The sequence below is a fragment of the Hemiscyllium ocellatum genome, chromosome 2, assembly GCF_020745735.1.
Source record: "Hemiscyllium ocellatum isolate sHemOce1 chromosome 2, sHemOce1.pat.X.cur, whole genome shotgun sequence".
NCBI lineage: Eukaryota > Metazoa > Chordata > Chondrichthyes > Orectolobiformes > Hemiscylliidae > Hemiscyllium > Hemiscyllium ocellatum.
Window position 1 is genome coordinate 72,621,576 of NC_083402.1, and position 23,348 is coordinate 72,644,923.

General features: G+C 38.7%; 1 protein-coding gene across 1 annotated transcript in view; it reads left to right on the forward strand.

Moving 5' to 3' along the window:
- prr16 (proline rich 16) overlaps window positions 1-17,045 on the forward strand; it is a 243,051-nt gene extending 226,006 nt beyond the window's left edge. Inside the window, exon 3 of the mRNA XM_060844684.1 lies at window positions 15,691-17,045. The gene's annotated coding sequence lies outside the window, so the exon portion shown is untranslated. The remainder of the gene's footprint in view (window positions 1-15,690) is intronic.
- The last annotated feature ends 6,303 nt before the right edge of the window (window positions 17,046-23,348 follow it).

Sequence of the window (23,348 nt, forward strand, 5' to 3'; positions counted from 1 at the left end):
GCCAGGCTGTCAAGCACTAACAGCATGTCACAATCAACCTTGATCAACATTTGATGCCTAAGTATGTTCCCTCTCCGTGTATTGCAAGTGGGCAAAGATTTGATCACAAATGAAATATAACTGGAGTTTGAAAATGCCTGATTCAGGTATTTGCCCCTGCAATATCCTAGCATTCAGCAAATATGTATGCTGCACCTTTGCTCATCAAACCACCCAACCTGACCATTTTTGAGTTGCATTTCACATCTAGAGAAACACCACGTGATGGCAGGGAATGTAGCTCACTGTGGACACTGCCTCTTTTACCTTGCTGTTTCCAGACAGCCCAAACCATCCATTTAATTGCCAACTCATTGCTGCCTGGTGAGAAACCCATCTCACTGCTTAACAAATTTCCTCCTAATATCAAAATAGGCCCCACTGGACTTTTCAACAGATTCTGTCACACATCTCACCATAGTCTACGTCAATCAGACCCCCATAAGATTCCACCGCATATAACCATTGTCAATTATTGTAAGATTTTGTTCATTAATGTTTTTTTGAGGAAGGAAATCTACCATCCTCATTAGGTGGGGCCCATATGTGACTCCAGACCTATAGCAATGTGCTTGATTCTTAACTGTCCCCTGGGCAATGAGGATAGCAAATGCTGCTTCAGCCTTTGACAGGCCCATCCTATGAATGAAATCAAGTTCTGGCAGTCCTCCTGGGTGCCTGAAAGTAAGAGAAATAGGCCATTCAGTTGCTCCTGTCTATCCTGCCACTCAATGAGTTCACGATAAATTAGTTGCCTGAAGTCATCCAGCCTCTGTGGTTTCATTTCTGTATACCATTGGTGAGCCAAAATCTATCAATCTCAGCTTTAAACTGATTAATTGAAGTAGCATGATTACTTTTATGTGAAAGAGAGTTCCTCATTTAAACCATCCTTTACTTTTCACTCCACTCCCGATAGATTGGCTCTGATTTAAGGTTATGCCTCCTTGTCCCAGACACAACAGCAGAATACAATAATTTTCTTTGAATATTTTCAAAATCTTTAAAAATTGTAACCAAACGCTCCTTTAATTTTCTATATTCCACAAATATAAACTTTAATGAACTCTCATAATCTCACCCTTTATTTCTCATAATACACAGGTGAGTTTGCACAACATCCCTTCAAAAACCTAAATATTCTTCCCAAAATGTGCAACTCAAAAATGTATCCTATACTCCAGATGTGGCCTTTGTAGTACTGCAATAAAACTTTCTCCCCTTTATAGTCTAGCCTGCATTCCCCTGCCTACTAATTTAGTTATTCCCTTATAATGGGTTCATTATGCATGACCCATTATTTACAAATCCCTCTTTGCTCTCTTAATCAGCTCAAATTTCTCTAAGTGTTCAATCACTTTGTTGTTAATTATAGTTTCCAATAACATTTCTACAACAAATGTTAAGAAATTACCAGTGAAGCAGGAAGGCAACAATTGTGGCACTCAAGTGACTTTATGCCCCCTTCCTATTGGTTCACAGTGGGTGAAGGGAAGTGTGGGTAAAAATCTGGCCTCTAAAGTTCATGTACCACAGCTGTTACCTGACTTGCTCACTTTTTCGAGCATTTTCTGATATTTTTAGTGTAATTTTCTGCTCTTAACTATTTCTTCACTTATTTCTTGTAATCTATTAGATGCTAATTAGTCTTTTGTGCCATTATCTTTTTATAATTTTGTTTTCTTGCAGGTCTTTGCTAACTTTAGCAAATCCAGTCCTTGATTCGTTATTAGTTTCATGAGCATGCAAGTTTATTATCCCCTTTTTCTATCCTCAACATTGATATAAAATATTTATTCAGCAAATGTTTATTTTCACTTACATTCTCAAAAGGTCTGCATTAACTTTTATTACTCATTTCATTGTACATGTAGAAGGTTTTGTGTTAATGGTGATGTCCTTTCAATCTAAATAAGTACATTGGCAGAGAAAGCATGGGGAATAGGGGAGGAAGAACTAAAAAATGCTGTGTACTACACTGAAAGGTAGGAGTGGTTAACTGATAAGAAGGAATGAAGCTCTAAGACAAAACATCTGAGTCATAATGGTATTAGTCAGCACATTGTTGAATCTCAAAGGTTGTAAAGTGCATTTTCAAAAGCTAATGTGCTGACCGTCAAGAATCTGACAAACTTTAAGTCCTTTCTCATCCTTCAGTTCTAGTCGTAGATTCTCTGTTGAATGCATTCCCTCCAAAAGTATCCATTTATTCAGAGAATTTGGAGAGTTCTGCTGCACTGAAATGAGTAGTTCCTCAGGAAAACCTAGTCCATTAAAAACCAATGGAGCAATTGCCAAACTAATTTGACTTCTGAGTAAATGTATGTATAAACAACTGGAATCAAATCAATCTCTTGAAGAGTATAACGGATTTAAGGGTATTCTGAAGAGACAAGTCAGGAGAGTCAGAAGTGAATGTGAGATAGCCTTGACAGATAAGGATAAGGATAATCCAAAGAGATTCTATATATACATTAAGAACAAAATAGCAACTTAGGAGAGAATGTGGCCCCTTAAAGATCAACAAGGTTTCCTATATGTAGAAAAACAGGAGACAGAAGAGATATTAAACGAATATTGTGTGTCAGTTTTTACTGTGGAGAAAAAAATTGAGGCTAGAGAACATGGCAAAATAAATATTGATGTCTTCAAATCAATCCACAATATAGAAGTGTTGGAGGTCTTAAAAAAACAGAAAGTGGTTAAATCTCCAAGACCTGATCAAGTGTATCCCAGGGCATTGTGGGAGACTAGGGAAGATATTGTGAAGCCCCAACAGAGATATTTGTATCATCTACAGCCACGGGATCAAATACTGGAGGACTGAAGGATGGCTAATGTTGTGCCTTTATTTAAGAAAAGCTGTAAGGAGATGCCTGGGAGCTCTCGACCTGTGAGTCTTAAATCAGTGGTAGGTACATTGTTGGAGAGGATTCTGAGAGATAGGATTTATATGCATTTGAAGAGGCAAAAACTGATTAGGGATAATCAGCATGGCTTTGTATGTGGGAAATCGTATCTCACAAACTCGATTAGAGGATTAAACCAAAATGATTGATGAGGGCAGAAAGGTAGACATTGTCTACATGGACTTTACTAAAGCCTTTGACAAGGTTCTGTATGGTAAACTAATTAGTAATGTTAGAACATATGAAATTCTTGGTTTGCCAGTTGGATACAAGATTGGCTTGATGGTAGGAGACGGAGGGTGACAGTGAAGGGTTGTTTTTTGGACTGGAGGCCTGTGACCAGTGGTGTTCCACAGGGATCAGTGCTGCACCACTTTGCTTGTCATTTATATCGACAGTTTGTATGAGAATTCAGGAGGCATGGTTCATAAGTTTGTGCATAACACTAAAATTGGTGGTATAGTTGATTGTGAAGAAGATTATCTAAGATTGCAAAAAAATCTTGATCGATTGGGCCAGTTTGCTGAGGATTAGCATTGGGATTAATTTGGATAAATGTGAAGTATTGCATTTTAGTAACACAAATAAGAACAGGACTTATACAGTTAATGGTAGGGCCCTGGGTATTGTTGTTGAACAGAGATACCTTGTGATTCATGGACATAGTTCTTTGAAAGTTGTATCTCAGAGAAACATTATGATGAAGGAGATGTTTAGCATGCTTGCCTTCATTGCTCAGACCATTGAGTATAGGAGTTGAGACGTCATATTGATGTTGTACAGGACGTTGGTGAGGCCACTTTTAGAGTGCTGTATACTGTTTGCCCTGCTATAGGAAAGACATAATTAAATTGGAGAGGGTTCAGAAAAGATTTAACAGGATGTTGCTAGCTCTGGCCGATTTATAATGACAGGCTGGGACTTTTCTCACCAAAGTGTTGGAGGTTGAGGAGTGACCTTGTAGAGGTTTATAAAATCATGAGGGGCTTAAATAAGATGAGTAGCAATGATCTTTTCCCTGAGTGGGCAATTTCAAAGCTCAAGGGTAAATTTTTAAAGTGAGAGGAATAAGATTTAAAAGGGACCTGAGAGGCAACGTTTTCGCACAGAGTTTGTAGGTGGAATGAACTACCAGATGATGTGGTGGGTGCAGGTACAATTACAACATTTAAAAGACATTTAAACAGGACCATGAATAGGAAAGGTTCAGAGGGATGTGAGTCAAGTGCAGGCAAGTGGGATTAGTTTAGTTTAAGAAACTTGGTCGGCATGGATGAGTTGGACTAAAGGGTGTACTTCTGTGCCGTAGGACTCTATGACTCTAATTTGAAGCGAGTATGACTCTTTGTTTCTCCCTCCATAGATGCTGCCAATCTTTTAGGTTATGCCAAAATTATGTGTGTGCACTTCAGATTTCCAGAATTTGCAGTACTTTGCTTTCACTGGAATGTTTATCTTCTAATCCTAACTAGCTTACAGTATTTATTTCTGCAATGGCCAAGATGCCATTTTCTGTTTAACGCTTTAAATTTGTCAATTTACTTCTTACAATCCAAAACTTATATACGGCCATTATTTGGGCAAGAACTGTTAACCTGTCTGTTTGTATTGATGTTGCCTTTCACAGATGATTTAACGTGAATCACTTTGTTTGTGTGGGATCTGTTGAAACTACTTCCATTATTTAAAACAGAAAAGGTGGGATGATGAGCAATTCAAGCAGCATCTTTCAAGGGAGAAACATAGTTCATAGGGTGAATTTTATGTGTGCTTTGGGACCCTGACATATCAAGTGCAAACTTGTACTGGCAGCCTTGTAATTGGCTGCCTGTCAGCCTGTACTGTGCAGCTAAGCTGTGGGCAGGCTCCTGACACTGCCAATCCAATGAGAGGACTGCTACCTCTGAAAAGTCAACACCTCCACCAGAAAACATGGGTGCTGTTGAGGCAGACCAGAAATATCGGCAGGTATTTCACTAGTAGAATTATGGAGAGCAAGGGTGAGAAGGCCTCCGGGGATGGAGGGGAAACCCTTTAGCTCCAAAATGGTTCTGCAGGTAAGCTATATCCAAGAAGTCAGCAGCTTGGCAGTGCAGCAGTCGCACTGTTGTCAATAGGACAGGTCATGAGGGCGGTGCCGAGTTGGGAGGTTGGATCTGGGAAAAGGTGGGGTGAGGGGAAATGAGGAAACTGGTGAAATCCACATTTGTCCCTTGTGGTTGGAGGGTTCCAAGGTGAAAGATGAGGCGTTCTTCCTCCAGGTGTCGGGTGGCTAGAGATTGTCAAGTATTTGCGGCATTCTATGTTCTTTCCTTCAAATTGGCAGAGTAAGGTTCTGAGCAACATGGGTTATTGTGAGCCTTGTGAGAATCAGATGAGAAATGTGGCGCGGCCTACATTAATGTTAGGAGCATCTTGCTGCATCTTTTGTGCTTTTGGCAAGCAGCCTGGTGAATTTTTCTTTCGGTAGCAAGCAAGTTACCAATTAAGGGAGTTTTGTGCATGTCAAAATGGCCCAAACCTGGCTTACCAAATGGACCAAGTAAGTTGGTTGAGAAAATCCAACTTGGAAATCAGAGCAAATACCTGGTGAATTTAGTTCACTGTTTGCTTCAAAGGGCTTCCATGATGGACATCAGGCATCAACATGTCAGCGCATGCTGCTTGGGAAACCACCACACACAGCCCATGTCCACAGACATTAGCATTAAATATGTGTGAGGCTCTAGGAACTCTCACAGAACATCTCTGATCCACTTGCAGGACACTTTCACATTGCAACTCAGGCTGAACCAACGACTATGTTTGTAATGTTGTACAAGGATACTGTTCATGAACAGGTACCTTGAGTCTACCTGGATGCTCACAGTGTGCCTAGTTTGAGTTGCCTTACCTGTTTGTGCTTTGTACTGTCAGTCAGAGATACCAATCCCATGCAGTGTGTGCTGTTTTGTGCAGACACAAAGCTGGTGGGTTGTCGTAGCTGTCAGCACACTCAGTTGTGGGGACCTGATGTAGTAAGTCATGGGCAGTGACTGACACCAGTCCGTGGACTTGGATATGGACAGTCAGCCAGCAATTCAGGGCAGACAGAGTCAGGATGCTCTCCACAATAAGTGCTAAGGAGCTGAGTGCAGGCAGCCTACTACCTGTCTTAAATCTTAATTTCCTCTGAGAGTTAGAGGCAGATACTCAGTGAGATGAAAGTGAGTGGCACATCTGCTATGTTTGGTTTACAAGGTGAGGTATTCTGAACAAGGGACCAGGACATGCTGGTTAGTGGTGTCATGGGATCACAATAAGTGAGTGAAAGGAGATGTTACAGTCAATAGTCAAATGGTAGATCCTTGATGGGAGGGCGTCTGTTTGCAGAGAGTGTGTGAGGTGTTACAAAGAGTTAGTACACTACAATGGTTGAGTGCAAAATACCATTGACCCTCTTCCTGCTGAGCTGTCCATATCTCTGAGGGGAAGGGTTCTGGCTGTGAACACAGCACCACTAACCAGCATGTCCTAGTCCCTTGTTCAGAATACCTCATCTGTATACCAAACATAGCAGATGTGCCACTCACTTTCATCTCACTGAGTAGCTGCCTCTCTCTAACTCTCAGAGGAAAATAAGATTTAAGACAGGTAGTAGGCTTCCTGCACTCAGCTCCTTAGCACTTATTGTGGAGAGCATCCTGACTCTGTGTGACAATGTTAAATCAAACTTACATCATCTAGTGTTGTGGACTCTGCTGCCAGCCCTGGAGGTAAGAGAAGTTACGTCTGTGCATTCGAGGTCCTTGCCTGCAAAGCAGACCACCAATATCCCCCTGTCTTCTAATTCTGGGGCAAATGTCAGGGACTATGCACGGCAGCCCTGGACTAAAGGACTAATGGTGGTGCCGGCACAAGGGATGCCACTGAGTTTTGGAATGTCCGATAAATGGTGACTCGTTCTGGGACCAACACATGGGAAGATGGAGCTGGAATCAGATGTGAAGGATGGTATAGGGACAGGCTTGGTAGTTAATGAGGTAAGTTGCCAAGATATGGCAAGAAAATTCTCCAGGTTTCTTTGCAGAAATCCCTTTGGAAAGTACAATTTTTAGCCGCCCATTCAGTCTTTCAGCTCGGACCATAATTCTAGCCTTGTTCACATATGGCCTAATATAGTGTCTGACGCTCAGGCAGATTGACTAGATCCAGAGTATCACTGTTTGATGTTATGAAGGTGTAGAAGCGTACTATACCTTTAAAAGAGTTGAAAAACTAACAAGGACTGACAAAGCACAGAATATCCTGAAAAAAGTAAGAATGTAACACTTGGAAAACAAATAGCTGTATTGCCATGAAACAAAAACAAATTCAGCCAATCATTTTAAATTATGCCCCAAGATACCAAAATCCAATCAAATTTGAATTTAGTATTTTGATAATATTAAAACCAAATGAAACGATCCCCTGTTTTGGGGTATAAGGGACATTTGTATAGTTAAATGAAGAACTGTCAAGGACATACACAAATATACGCTGCCAGTTGAAGAGCTATCTGAAAGCGACCTGCGTATAAGAAGTTTGCACAGCAGAACATTGAAACTGACCTAGAGAAAATCTAAAGAGGAAAATCGACAAAGCTAATTAGTTTTTGAAAAGTGATTTTTTTTTTGTAAATCTTAATTAGGATTCTTTTATCGGACCAATACTGCAGAGTGGGAGGTAAAAGATAGGTTTAAGAGAAATGAGTTGTAAATAGCTGTTGGTTTTAATATTCTCTGTTGGACTTAAAGAAATAAGGTTGTGAATGTTTACGTTAAATAGTGACCTCTGGGATAGTTCTTTGCCTCTCGAATTTTAATAGATTATGGTGTGAGGTGAACTTTTTTCTGTGTGGCTGGTTTAAATTAGCAGAGGGGTTTACCTTGTGCCATAACAGTGTGGGAGCTTTTGTCCATGATTTGAACAGATTTAGACAGATCCAGTCTGAGATTTGGTCAGATTTGAATAGATTTGGGGTACGAAAACATCCAGTAGATTTAAACATTTGCAGGTTACTGTCCTAGATCTTTAAATAAAATGTAGGTGAGACAATTTGTTTAATTCTGGTGACTTGTGATGGGTTAAATTAAAAGTGAGAGTAATGGCTCTTAAAATTGCTAAAGACGCTCTGGGGTTTGAAGTTGATTCTTAAATTTGCCAAGAAAGTTTAGTAGGAAAGAAAAAGGCCCTACTTTTAGAATTACCAAAGAAGTTAGATTTAGGTTTAACCAAGGACAAAAGTAAAGCTGAAATTGTAAGGGAGCTACTCAAACAGGGAAGTGTTGTAGAGTTAGAAAAACTTAAATTACAATTGTGGAAAATGGAATCAGAAGATAAAGGGAGAGAGAAAGAGGAAGAAGAGAGAGAGAGAAGAAAAGAGAGAGAATGTTCTTAGCTGAGCGATAGAGAAAAGAAAGGGGGAGAAAAAGAGAGAGAGGAAAGAGAGAAACAGTTCTTAGCTGAGCAAAAAGGGAGAGAATTTGGATTTGAGAAGTTGAGATTTAGTCATCAAAGTCAAGTTAATAGGATGGAGATTAAAAGAGAAGGTAGTAACATTAATATTTCTTTCAAATAGTCTAATGCCTCCTGCATTGTCCTGTAGTAACATATGTAAATATGTAAAAAGTCTGCCACGTTTTGATGAGAAAGATGTTGAAGCCTTCTTTATTTCATTTGGCTCGGCAGATGGGGTGGTCCGAGGATTTATGGGAAATGCTAGTTCAGACTAAACTGCTAGGCAGAGCTAGTGAGGTATTTGCTGTAATATCAGATGAGAGATCAAGAGATTATGAAGAGGTCAAACACAGTATTTTAAGAGCGTATGAATTGGTACCAGAAGCGTATAGACAGCAGTTCAGAAACATAAGGAAGGAATTAGGTCAGACTTAAGTGGAGTTCAAAAGAATTAAACATAGTCATTTGATAGATGGGTGAGGACTTTCAAGATAGATAGGACCTATGAGGCACTAAGAGAGATTATTCTGCTGGAAGAGTTTAAAAACTCATTTCCAGAGATGGCAAGAATTCACATGGAGGAACAGAATGTTCAGTAAGTGAGAAGAGCAGCAGAATTAAAGGTTGAATACATATTTGTAGAGCTTCTGTCCAGAATTTCATATTGTTTGGGTTAGAAGTTGGGAGAAGGAGAGATCCTACACAATAAAAGAAAGAATATAGAGCACTGGTAAGACTTTAACACAGGATAAAAAGAAGCCTGAGTGGGTGGAAAGGAGGTGAAAGGTCTCAGGTGTTTCCGTTGTGGTAAAGTGGGACACATAAAGTCACAGTGCTGGTTGTTAAAGAAAGGCACTGTAGGAAAAGTTGTCAAAGAAGCTAAGCCAGTGGCATTAGTGAAAGTAGTAAAGTATACCCCAAGAAGAGCCAAAAAGCTGCAGGAAATGCATAGCCTAGGCAGAGGCTGGGTATGGAGTTAGTACCTGATCTCACTAAAGAATTCTCCTCTGTGGGTAAAGCTTACTTAGAAAGAACAGAGGAGAAGGGCAAGCCAGTTACATCATCAAGGTGGACTTACTGTGTGGTTACTGGCAGGTACCTTTATCAGAGACAATGAAAGAAATTTATGCATTTGTAACTCCAAATGGACGATATCAATTTAAAGTGATGCCCTTGGAATGAAGAACGCACCTGGCACATTCCAAAGACTCATGAACAGAGTTGTGGCTGAGTTAACAAACTGTGCAGTCTATTTGGGCCATGTAGTGATCTTTAATAAGCCCTGGAAAAATCACATGGTAGAGTTGGCAGAGCTCTTTGAATGACTACAAGAAGCAAAACTGGTTGTAAATTTAAACAAAACTGAATTCGCAAAAGCTGATGAGGCATTCTTGGGACATAGCATCAGTCATGGATGGTTGACCCCCATGGAACACAAAGATGAAAGCTATTGAGGAATTTCCATGACCAACCTTCAAGAAAGAGGTGCTTTGATTCTTGGGACTCAGCTGAACCTCTTGGAACTTTGTTCCAAACTTCAGCAGTGTAATGACACCATTAACCGATTTGATGAAGAAGAACACAAAGTTTTGGTGGACAGGACAATGCCAGGAGGCATTCGACTATTTGAAAGAAGTATTAATCGCTGTACCAGTTTTAGCTACACCAAACATTTCGAAACTTCTCAAAGTTGCCATTGATGCTAGTGACATTGGAGTTGAAGCTGTACTGTCGCAGGAAGATGATGATGGGATTGAACTGTCAATTGGCTTCTTTTCAAAGAAACTCAACAACCTTCAGAGGAAATATTCCATGATAAAAAAAAGGAACTATTGAGTTTGATACTGGCCTTACAACATTTTAATGTGTATGTAACAAACAATGTGTTGGAGACAGTTGTGTACATGGATCACAATCCTCTTACATTCTTTAAATGCTTAAAATACAAGAATATGAGACTATTTCAGTGGAGTCTTATGTTACAGACTTTTAATGTACGTATCGTACATGTTGTGGGTTGTAAGCATGTAATCGCAGGTGCATTATTGCGGATTTAGCTGATAAAGCATAGATAAGATTGGTAACTATTCAATATTATATTATATTATGTGGGAAGAGGTTAATATGAAGTTACATTAAAGTTGTATGTATGACATGATAATGTAGTTAAGGAATATAGAAAAATAAATCAAGGCATCTTTTCACTAGGATGGTGCATTTGGTCTTAAGGGGAGAGGTGTTATGAAGGTGTTGAGGTGTCCTTGAAGAGAGTTGAAAAACTAGCAAGGACTGACAAAGCACAGAGAGTCCTGAACAAAGTAAGAATATTACACTTGGGAAACAAATAACGATAGATGAGTTGCCATGAAACAAAAACAAATTCAAATTCGCCCAATCAGTTTAAATTATGTCCCAAGTTACCAAAACTCAATCAAATTTGAATTTAGTATTTTGATCATATTAAAACCAATAAAATGATTTGATGTTTTGGGGCATAAACCTGGATATTTTGAACAGTTAGAAGAAGAACCCAAGGACATGCACAAATATATACTGCTAGTTTAAGAGATCTCTGAAAGATACCTGTCTATAACAAACTTGCAAGCAGAACATTGAAACTGACCTAGAGAAAATCTAAAGAGGAAAATTAACAGAGTTGACTGGTTTTTGAAAAGTGATTTTTGTTTTAATCTTATTTGGAACTTTTTACCTGACCAGTATTGTCGAGTGGGAGATAAAGATAGGTTTAAGAGAAAGGAATTGTAAACACTTGCTGGTTTTAATATTCTTGTTGGACTTAAAGAATAATTTGTTAATGTTTACTTTAAATAGTGACCTCTGGGATAGTTCTTAGCCTCTCGAATTTTAACAGATTATAACATGAGTTTATCTGTGTGACTGGTTTAAATTAACAGAGAGGTTTACTCCATGTTGTAACACTGGTGCAGACAGTGAGACTCTGAACCCAAGGCCCAAGATCCACATGCTGTTTCTCAGCTTCCAGCATCCAGGTTATTTTGGCACATTGCAAACAACATCCAGATTCTCGGCAGCTACTTCTTTTCAGATTATAGTATTAGGCCATCAGATCCAGGGGGCTTGTCAGCCTCAAGTCCCAATTGTATTCCCATTAGCTTTTCTCTACTGAAATGCCTCACGATTTTCTGCTAATTATGAGATGTGTTTTGAGTCTTTTACTCCTCTAAAAATGAATACAAAACACTTATTCAAGCCTCTGACATTTCCCCATTTCCCACTTAAATTTACCTTTACAATTTAATGGACAATATTCACTTCAGCTACATTTCGTACTATTATTATTCTTATAGAACCCCTGACTATTTAAATTTAGACTTTGTCACAAGTATGTAAAAATACTGCAAAATGTGTTTTTTAACATGCAAAATGCAAAGTGTCATCATGCTGTGGCACCAGCTTGGAACACTGAATATAATGAAAGATTTTACTGCAATAGAGTTCATCTTTCCCTCCTCTTCTTGTACCCTCCACTACTCCTTTGCTCACTTTGTACTTATTGCTAGTTTACTTTCATACACCAAATTTTCTGTCTTCATAATTTTTAAATTATCCTTTGCTAGATTTGAACATATTCTTAATATTCAATCTTACCATTAATGTTCACTGCATTGAATAACTTTTCTTTAAATTTAATATCCCCAGCAGCATCCTTACTTAGTCATGGATGATGCATCCTCATGGTAGAGTCTTGCTTCCTCAGTGGAATATATTTTTGTTGAGAGTTATGAAATTGCTTCTCAAATGTCTGCCACTGCTTGTCTATCATCTTCCCTTTTAGCCTATTTGCCCAGTCTGCTTTAACTAATTCTGAATTCATGTCCTTTTAAATGGCTTTATTTAATACAATAGTTTTGGACCCACAGTTTTCACACTCAGTGTGAAATTCCATGACCCTTTGCTATGAGATCTTTAATCCTAAATAATTACATATTACCAGGTCTAAAATAACCTCTCCCTTGGTGGCTTCTCGAGTAAGTATTTTCCTAAAAAAACATTGTTTCACATGTACACTATGAATTGATTCTCCTGGCTATCTTTGCCAATTTGATTTGTCTGATTAATGTGAAGATTAAAGTTGCCCATAATTGTTGCAGCATCTCTCTTGCAATTACTGAATTTATAGAGTAACTCTTCAATGGTGAGGTTAGGCTTCCAGGCTGCGTGACACTATCCATGAGAGATTTGAAGTTTCTGAGTTAACTACTACATGTACATGGGTTAGGGGATTCTCTGCATCCCAAATCCCTTAGCAATGAAAGTCTGAATGTTAGTTGCTATTTCCATCAGAAGACCTGTGTCCCAGTAGTTATTCCACAGTATAAGATGAACAGAAATTCTTCATTATAAAATACTTTTTCTGAGAGATGCAAACTGTGCAAGATAGGAAATGGAATTGCCAAAATTCAAGTTCAGATTGACCTTGGACTGAATACATACACTTATTGGGTAAGAAAGTTTCTAACTTTTTAATTTGTAAAAACCAATTTAGCTAGCAACTACAGAAACTAAACAGCAGATTTCACTTTAATGCTAATGACAAACTAATTTAGCTTATATGTGTTTGCCATTAGCATTAAAGTGAAATCTGCCATTTAGTTCTGCAGTTGCTAGCTTTCAGTGGGCTTCTTTTTAAGTGTTAAATTGAAAGAGCAGCCTAACTAAGAATCTGCTGAAAGTGGATCTTTATTAGCTGACTCAGAGAAATAATTTGTGCTGGGAGCGTAGAAAAATAGCCAACTTAGTGCAGCTTATCAATTATGTGTAAATTACAAATGTTGTGTCTCTCAGCCGTTCAGGTTTAGTTCCTTTTGGCTAAAAAAAAAAGCAGCTGATTAGGTGACTATTTGTAGTAGATAATGTCAAAGTAAGATTTTTAATTTTTGTTTACATCTCTTTAATTTCTCTCAAGCATAATATTTTGGATATAGTGGTGATGGTGGTGGTTAAAAGTGTGAAGTGGGGAGGTTTTGCATGTGTAAAGAGTGAGGATGCAGGAGTGATTAATGATTTAAATAAAAGATGACAGTATGAGAGGTGTGTTTAAGCTGCAATATGTGGGAGTTGCTCAATACCAAAGCAGTCCAAAGTGAACTGATCTGTGTAAAGAATTTGCAGCTGAAGCAACTTTGGATCCAAATTGAGAAACTGGAGTGTGAGCTGCAAATATTGCACCACATCAAGGAGAGAAGTTACCCAGACAGTTCTGTTCAGGAGGCACTCACATCCTTAGATTATGTCATTGTCCTTGATCAAAGATCAAGTTTCAGGAAGTTGCCACTGCAGATGATTGAGGTCATGGAACACAAGACTCTTGAGGAGCCTCATTCCTTACAATTGTCCAACTGTTCTGAAGTTCTTGCAATTTGTTTGGATGAGAAGTAGGACTGCAGGGAAGATCAGCAAACTGACCATGTTGGTGGTGAGGAGGAAAGAAGTAAGGGACAGTATCATTAAAAGCATAGATACTGTTCTCTACAGCTGTGAAGATCAGGCCCAAATGCTGTATGGCCTGCCTTGTGCCTCACGGAGAAGTAACTTCACGGTGGGAGGGATGCAATTATTGCCATATACATTGATACCAACAACATTGATAGGACCAGAAAAGAGGTTCTGGTGAAAAATCAATAGGTTAGGAAGTAAATTAAAAAAACAAGACCTCCAAGGTAATAAGCTTCAGCTTACCTCTGAGACACAAGGAAACAAATATCAGATGCAAGTCAATAAGTTAGATGTATGGCTCAAAGATTGGTATGAGGGAGTTGATTTCATTTCATGGGGGACTGGTATCAGAATTGGGGTAGAAGGCATTTATTGTGGGGGCCAAGCCTCTCTTAAACCATATTGGGACAAGTGTTCTAGTGAAGCAAATCAGGGCTGTGGAGAGAGGGAGTGTTCAGGACAGGGAAAATATAGGGTTCCAAAACCAAAAGAATATGGCAGGGCAGCAATTTAGATAACAATAACATGAATGTGACAGGAAGGGGCAAAGTGTGCAAGTATATAAAAAAAGCAGTAGGTTGCGTCAAAGGGGAAAACAATGGTTAAAAAAGGCAAAATTATTTAACTGGAGAGAGACTACAGAAAGATCCAATACAAAAGGATTTGGGAGTCCTTGTTCATGAATCACAACAAGCTAACATCCTTGTTCAGCAGGGAATAAGGAAGGCAAATGGAATATTGGCCTTTACACCAAAATGATTGGAGTTCAAAAGAAGCAAGTCCTGCTTTAACAAGGCATTAGTCAGACCACTAATTTAGAGATGCTGGTGTTGGAGTGGGATGGACAGAGATAAAAATCACACAACATCAGGTTATAATCGAACAGGTTTATTTGGAAGCACTAGCTTTCAGAGTGCTGCTCCTTCATCAGATGGTTTGGTTTCCTTACCTAAGGAGTGATTTACTGATATTGGAGACAATCCAGCAAAGCATAACTTAGTTGATTTTAGATAAGGAAGGGTTTTCTTAAGAGGAGAGGTTAAATAGGATGGCACTGTACTCTTTGGAGGTGACCCTATTAAAACATTAGAAGTTTTTAAGGGACTTATCAGTGTAGGTGTGAAGAGGTTGTTATCCCTAGTGGGGAGGCTAGAACCAGCGGACAGAACATCAGAGTAAGTGATCACCAATTTGAGACAGAGATGTGAAGGAATTTCTTCTCTTAAAGGGGAATCTGTGGAATTCTTTACTCCTGATGAGTGTTGCGTTGGGTAGTAAGGTATTATCAAGCCTGAGATAGACAGATTTTAATCAGTAAGGGAATGGGTAGGAAAGTGGAGTTGAAGATTATCAGAGCAGCTATGAACTCAGACTTGATGGGCTGAATGGCCTACTTCTGCTCTCATGTCTTACTTCTGACTCCTACTTCTATTATGATACAAGTAGTAATGCCTGCTCTTTTAAGCAGGGAAGCAAGCAGAATTATAGAGTTTATCTTTTCAGCTAACTTTTTTTTTCTTGAAAGACAAATGTTTGATGCTGACTCCATACTCTGATTTAAAAAAGAAATCACACTCAGAGATAATATCCGTCATCTTGATAAATGTAAAAATGTTGCCAAAAATTGACTTTTTCTAAATGTTGTTGATGGCAAAGTTATACACAAATTTGAGAAGTGAATTCATAAGTATTTTTGTTCAGTTAAAACAAATCTTGTCACTCTTTTAATGCAGTAAGTAATTCACCACCATAGCAGAATTTCACCTTATTTCTTTTCTCCCTGCAGCTCCTTAAGACTGGAAGGTAAAATTCACATTTCGAAGATACATCAGCTATTTTTGGATTGGTCAGTGCTGCACTGTGACTTCAGCAGATAAGGCTCCTGACCGACAAGTCAAACAAAGGAGTTGACCCTATGGATTCACAGCATCATTAACGTCAGTGAGATCTGGACCGGATATTTTTCAGCAGTCTCTATTCAGACAAAAATTCAACCTGAGCAATTGTTCCAGTCCACAGTTCAATTTGCTTCCAAATCACAGTGAAAACCTGAAGTAAATTTCTGACTTTTGTTTTCTCCCTGTTTCTCTTCACTCATTAAGTATTTACGTGAAGCAATGCTTAAGAAGATCAGCCTTCATACAATCAGTTGCAAAAGCTCTAATCTTGCAATTTGTCATAAAACTAATCCAGCGTTCTCAATCACTCCATAAAAAAAGAAGTAAAATAAAATCATTAACACGCTTGAGAAACTAAATGAAATCCTACAAGGGGAAGTTGATAAATTTCTTGTGCCACGTGAAACCAAGGATATGTTTACATGGCAGTGAAATTAATTCTACATGTTGAGAACCATTGAGAAGTGACAGAAGCTTTTTACTGTTCACAGCAACAAGTAACATCTCCTGTCTTGTGCTCATTCTTTAAGCCATAGCAAATGAAAGCATCAAATGCTCATGGTGATTGTGGCATTCCCTCCTTTGTCATCATTTCAGGTGATAATTCCAGGACATAAAGCTATTGCCGATGTTCAAAGTCTGCATTTCAGTGCTCTTCTAATATTTGCACTGTCACTTTCATTCAGGGTAATGATGTGTGGAGTTACTTGCACAGATGGCCTCTTGAGATCTGCAACAAAAATGCAGAATCTTGCTGGGCTTTACCAACTAAAGAATATGATTTGCACTTCTCTTCAATTCCCATGGGTGGAATCTATATAAAAAAAATTAAATTGTCCTTCATCTCCTTTCCAATCTTATAAAATGAAATGAAGCCTCAAAGCTGCACAGTGGACAATAGAACAAATGTTATCTCCCTCCCCCACATTATATAGCAGATTTTATATAGTACGTGAAACATTGGACAATAAAGGAGAACAATTCATGCAGGACTTGACAGACATTGACTATACTGTGGATTTAAAAACAATGCATCAATTTGTCACAATATTATGAAATGCATTTGTTATTTTAAATGGGATCTGCAGGCTTTATAAGTGTAATGGAACTTGGATTCAGAAAGAATGCACAGCTATTGACACGTAAAGCACTTTAGTTACATTTTTAAGTTTTGTATTTTTATAAGTCACCATTATTAGCCCTGGTTTGACTGTCATTTGAAGACTTCAACATTACTCATCAGGCTTATGTTTGTATATTCTTATTTGCAAGCAGATAAAAGTTTTGTTTTACTTTTAAATAACTAAAACCTAAGAAAGTAATGTATAGATTTTAAATAGAAGGCTTCAAGATATATTTCTTCTACTAATGAAAAATGCACACAATGTATTTTGTAATTTTAGAGTTTTAAAATTGAAAGAGGTTATTTTATTATTAAAGGCCTGGTATACGATATTAGTTAGAAAGCAAGTAACAGAAAGAAAACTTTTCATGTTCTTTCCTAAATCAGAATAGCTTGTCATAAAAAAAGCAACAGGGGAAAAAAAAAACAATCCTTCATGTAAATGTTCAGATTTACAATTCTCTCTAGGTTTCAGCATACACATTTTCCTATGTTAATCAAGGAATAATCCAACATTAAATAGTTTTCAATAAACTGGTCTAAAGTGAATGTTTGCGAATTTACTCCTTTCAGACGTATGAAATATTTTACACATTAAATGAGATTTTTTATGCACTTTGATTCAAGACTTGAAATACTTCAGTGTTTGCTATTACAGAATCACTACACCGTTAAATCAAATTGCATGACAGGATTTTAAAAAAAGGTTTAACCTGATGGCACTTATTTTATAAACATAACAGTGGGAATCTTACATCTTTCACCTTTTGGAGTTATAGAGTCACAGAGGGCGAAAGCACAGAAAAAGGATTTTCATTCCCTCAAGCCTGTGCCAGTTAAAAATAACCACCTAACTATTCTAATCCCATTTTGATCATTTGGTCCATAGCTTTGTATGCCTTGGTATCACAAATATAAATCTAAATACTTCTTGAATGTTATGAGGGTTTCTGTCTCTGCCACCCTTATGAGCTGGGAGTTCTGGATTCCCACCATCCTCTGGCTGAAAGTTTTTTTTTCCTCAGAGTCCCTCTAAACCATCTGACTCTTAACTTAAATCTATGCCCCAGGTCACTGAACCTTCATCCCAGGGGAATAATTCCTTCCTATCAATCCTGTCTATGGACCGCATACATTTTTATACATGGCAACCATGTCTCCATTCTGTCTACTCTGCTCCAATTGAAACGACACAGGTATATTTAATCTTTCTTCGCAGCTAAGGCTTTTCTGTCCAGGAAACATCCTGGTAAATCTCATCTACACCAATGCAGTCACATCCCTCCTATAATGTGGATTCCAGAACTGCATATATTACCCTTGTTATGGCCTAATCAACATTTTCTCCAATTTCAGCACCACCTCCCTGCGCTTAAAGCCTATGACCATTATTTTACTTTTACCCATTATTGCACCAGGCCATTTTCTCAGGTATGTTTGTCAGCTGCCTAAAAATCGATATTAGGATCCAGGCATCTGAGAACAAAGGGCCTAATATCTGTTTTAGATCCTTAGATAGAGTGGAGAGGAAAAAAAGAATCAAACCTGTGCCATTCTGAATTCTTAAGGTCATCACAACAAATGAATTAACCACCTCCAAAAAGGAAGTACTTTGCACAATTCCACAGTAGGTGTAAGTGTTGGCAATTCCTCCACTTCTTCCTGCCCCACCAAACTCCTATTGCTACTCTCTCCACCATCTGGAAATAACTCAAAGACGCTATTGGTGAGGTAAGCAACTCAAAATTCAACTATGTTAAAGTGATGACCTGTTTGTGAAGGTTTGATAAGTGTTGACAATTCAGTCAAGTAACGCATTGAATCCAAGACTGATTTTAAATCATCCACATGCCTCCCAGAATGTTGCCATTGGTAAATTGCCCCAAAATGGACCATAGCCAATTTCTAGGGGAAAATCTGATAGAGGTCGTGCACCCATGGGTAAGATTTCAACTGTTCATAATTTATATAAGAAAATTGTAAACCTGTTTATCAAGATTATATTGAATATTTTAACATTAAAAAATGTATGAATAGATTTTACCCCAGGTAGAGCATTATTATTTTGTAAATATTTTAATTTGACTGAATCACTAAGAATTGAAAGTGCCCATTCATTTGGATAAAATTTGGATCAAACAAAACTTTCCATGGCATTATCACAATGGCAAAATCGGCTTCTATAGTTGGTATTAAATCATCAGAGCAGTTGGTTTTTGTATTTTTCTAATCTATAAGAGTCAAACTTTTCTCAGTGTAATGGCTCTGGTAATCTGCTGATCGAGGCACTAAGCCTCAGTGAGATGGATATATTAAGAACTGTAAAAGGTATTTTTTTCACTGGTTGAATCAGAAATAGTTCTTCTGAATATCCACATTTTAAGGATGTCAAAACCATTGTTTTGTAAAAGCTAAGTATTCAATCCTAACATTGAGTTAGAAACATGAACATTAGATGCTACAAGTAAATATTCAACACAGATAAAAATATATAACTTCTACATTCACTTCTAGCGTCAATCTATCCATGCTACAAACCATTGTTAGGTTAGGTGAGTGGACAGGGGCATGGCAGATGCAGTTTAATGTGGATAAATGTATGGTTATCCACTTTGGTGGCAAGAACAAGAAGGCAGATTACTACCTAAATGGAGTCAAGTTAGGTAAAGGGGCAGTACAAAGAGATCTGGGTGTTCTTGTACACCAGTCAATGAAAGCAAGCATGCAGGTACAGCAGGTAGTGAAGAAAGCTATTGGCATGATGGCCTTCATAACAAGAGGGATTGAGTATAGAAGCAAAGAGATTCTTCTGCAGCTGTACAGGGCCCTGGTGAGACCACAACTGGAATATTGTGTGTAGTTCTGGTCTCCAAATTTGAGGGAAGACATTTTGGCTATGGAGGGAGTGCAGCGTAGGTTCAAGAGGTCAATTCCTGGAATAGTGAGAGTATCATATGTTGAAAGATTGGAGCGACTGGGCTTGTATACCCTTGAGTTTAGAAAACTGAGAGGGGGTCTGATTGAGACGTATAAGATTATTAAAGGATTGGACACTCTGGAGGCAGGAAACATGTTTCCGCTGATGGGTGAGTCCCAAACCAGAGGACACAGCTTAAAAATGTGGGGTTGACCATTTAGGACAGAGATGAGGAGAAACCTCTTCACCCAAAGAGTGGTGGCTGTGTGGAATGCTCTGCCCCACAGGGCAGTGGAGGCCCAGTCTCTGGATTCGTTTAAGAAAAAGTTGGATAGAGCTCTCAAGGATAGTGGAATCAAGGGTTATGGAGATAAGGCAGGTACAGGATACTGATTGAGGATGATCAGCCATGATCATAATGAATGGTGGTGCAAGCTCAAAGGGCAGAATGGCCTACTCCTATTAACTCTTAATGTCAATGACTTATAGAATGCAGTTTTTGTAATTATGAACAAAAGGCTAACACTGAGTAATGATGCATGTAGATTTACGCACTAAGGTGGTGTCAGAGCACAGGGGAATTGCAAATGTTAAATCTCTATTGTTAGGAAGCATTATTAAGGGTAGGTTGTGTTCAGAAACTTTATTGTTAGGTAGTGCTCACGTAAGGTAGTACTAGCAAGTCTGGAAACTGTTAGCTTCACTAGACAACAGTAAGCCATTATGTTACACTAAGAACAGACTGAAACACTGATGGCATAATGGGGCCACAGGGAGGGTGAACAGATAACAGGACATTGAAACCGTGTTAGATTGCACATAGCTCATACTGAGGTAACTGAATCTTATCTCTTCTGGAACCAATACTATTAGAGAATACCGCTTCTTACCAAATAAGGATGTAGCACTGGGATGTGAGGGGCTAAAAGCTAGACAAAGAGAACAATAGATCAGAACGCGCCTTCTCCAGTGAAGAGTAAATATCTCACTGCATGTCCTGTGTACGGCTCTCTCATTAAATCAGCTTATATTTTGAATCAGATCCTGTGTCTCTCTCCTTCAAACGAACACGGGACGGTAGCCCCGTCCTAACACTATTCAGGAAAAATGTGTAAGGATAAAGCTGGTAGGTACAGGCCAGTCATTTTAATTTTTGTGTTCAGAAAGCTTTTCAAAATGATAATCCAAAATGAAATTATCATCACTCAGAAAAATATCAATTGATTAGATAAATCCAGCTTAGATTTATTAAAGGCAAATAATGTTTTACTAACTTGATGAGTTTGGTGTTGAGAAACCAAATTTGGTTAATACAGGTAATGTAGGTTGTGTTGTTTATATACACTTCCAATAGGCACTCCATAATTACTGAATCTCACCTCATTAATGTTCAATTTTCTAATCTCCTAAACTTTAGAGAGCATCTAGATGTAACAGTTCCTCTCATGAAAATGGTTACCTGACGACTCCAGCTTGCTGTTCTGGGCCTTCATCTTGGACAGCAGCTTGCAAAATATAAAACATACAAGTTCGGAAAGGCCAATTGGCCCTTTGAACCAACCATTAAGCTCATGGCTGACTTGATTTGCATGTCAACTCTACATTTCTGCATATTCCCAATAATCCTTCATCCACACTGCTTTAAAAATATTTAAAGATTCTACTTTCACTGCCTTTTGAGGGAGGGAATTCCAAAGACTCAGAGAAAAGCAAATGTTTCTTATCTGTGTTTTAAATGGGCAATTCCTTATTTTTGAAAATGACCCCAAATTCTAGATTTTCCGACATGAGACATTTTTCATCATCCACGTGGTCAACTCTCCTTTTTTTAATAATTATATTTTCTAACCCATCTGCTCAGAGATGTTATTGTACATTTCTGGAGCAGCTGTGACCTGACGGCAGGTCTCTTGGCATGGAGGCAGGCGTGCTACCGCAGTGCCTCAAATTGTTTTTCTTCCATTTTTCATCTATCACTTGTATCGCTTCCAAATTCCAGAGCATTTAGCCTTTCTTCCTAAGGCAATCTACTCTTTCCAGATATCACACTAGTAAAAGTTATTTGAACTGTTTCCAACACATTAGCATCTTTCCATAAGTACAATGATCAGTACTGAACACTATACTCCAAAAACAGTTTAACCAATTTTCTGTATAATTGCATCATAATCACCCTGCTTTCAATTCCCGTCACCATAAAATAATCATATTAACTTTCCTGATTACTTGCTTGTCTTGCATACTAACTTCAGCTATTCATACACCAGGACATCCAGATCACTGTGATTCTTAGACCTCAACATTTTCTCACCATTTAGACAACTTACTCCTTTTCTATTCTTTCTGCCAAAATGGACAATTTCACACTTACCCACATGGCACTCAATTTGTCAGATCCTTTCTCAGTCACTTAGCCTGTCTATATGCTTTGGTACAGCCCTTATGTCCTCTTCACAAATCGCTTTTATCCAAATAGCTATGTCTCCAACTCTAAGGGGAGTTGACCTCAGTCAGGCCAATAGGGATTCTCGTCAAGCTAACAATCTCAGTTAGTCAAGAATAGCTTCTGATCTCAGTCTAAGAGGTTGGACACAGTCTGTCAGTTCCTTGGAGTGTTCAGGGTCGCCTTTCACTATCACCATAATTCAGGGAATGGGCCACTCTCAAACACATGAGAGTGCAACCAGTCTGGGGTTCAATGTAAGTCAGTCAAGAAACTTCACAGGGATCAGTCAGGGGTCAGGTCACTCATACATCAGAGCAGTCCAACCAGGTTGGTCAGGAGATGGGCCACAGTCAGTCCTGGAAATCTTTTTAATGAAAGTCAAAGGGGATTATCAGGGACCACAGTTGTGGTTGGAAAGCTGTGTAAGTTAATAATGAGAGTTGGAGCCAGAACCCTGGAAATACAGAGGGAACAATAATTGTGTAAGGAAGGCAATTCAGCATATAAAGATGGGGAGTGACAGTGCATGGAGATATGGGTAAATGGAGGATGGGTTGGTGTGGGGGATGGGGTGGGTAGTCACCAGGAGTCACAATCAGCCCAGCTTTAACAAGGAAACAGGACATGATGGATGGTGTGGCTAAGCTGTCGAACTGAGGGGGTAAGGTTGGGAGAGGAAGATATAAATTAAAGAGTTGGGTGGGAATATGTCAAAGCTCATGCCTCATGGACCCAACAGGGAATGCAAGGAAGAATGAATTGTGGAGGAACTTTGATTACCAGGCTGGTCCTAAGACTCACACCGCCAAGTACAACCTGCATGGCTTTACAGAAGCATGTAACTTGCAAACACACATTAGAAATGGCAAATAGCAGCATCAGAGGAGGTGTTCTTTTCCCCACCTGAGTTCATAGGTTCTACTTATGAGCAACATGAGGCACTTCAAGGAGCAATTACATTAACTATGTAGTCCAGCCTGAAGACATCTGTAATCATTGCACCCTGATATGCATGCATGCAGTATCCAACTGTGTACAATACAAATCCTGCTCACCATTG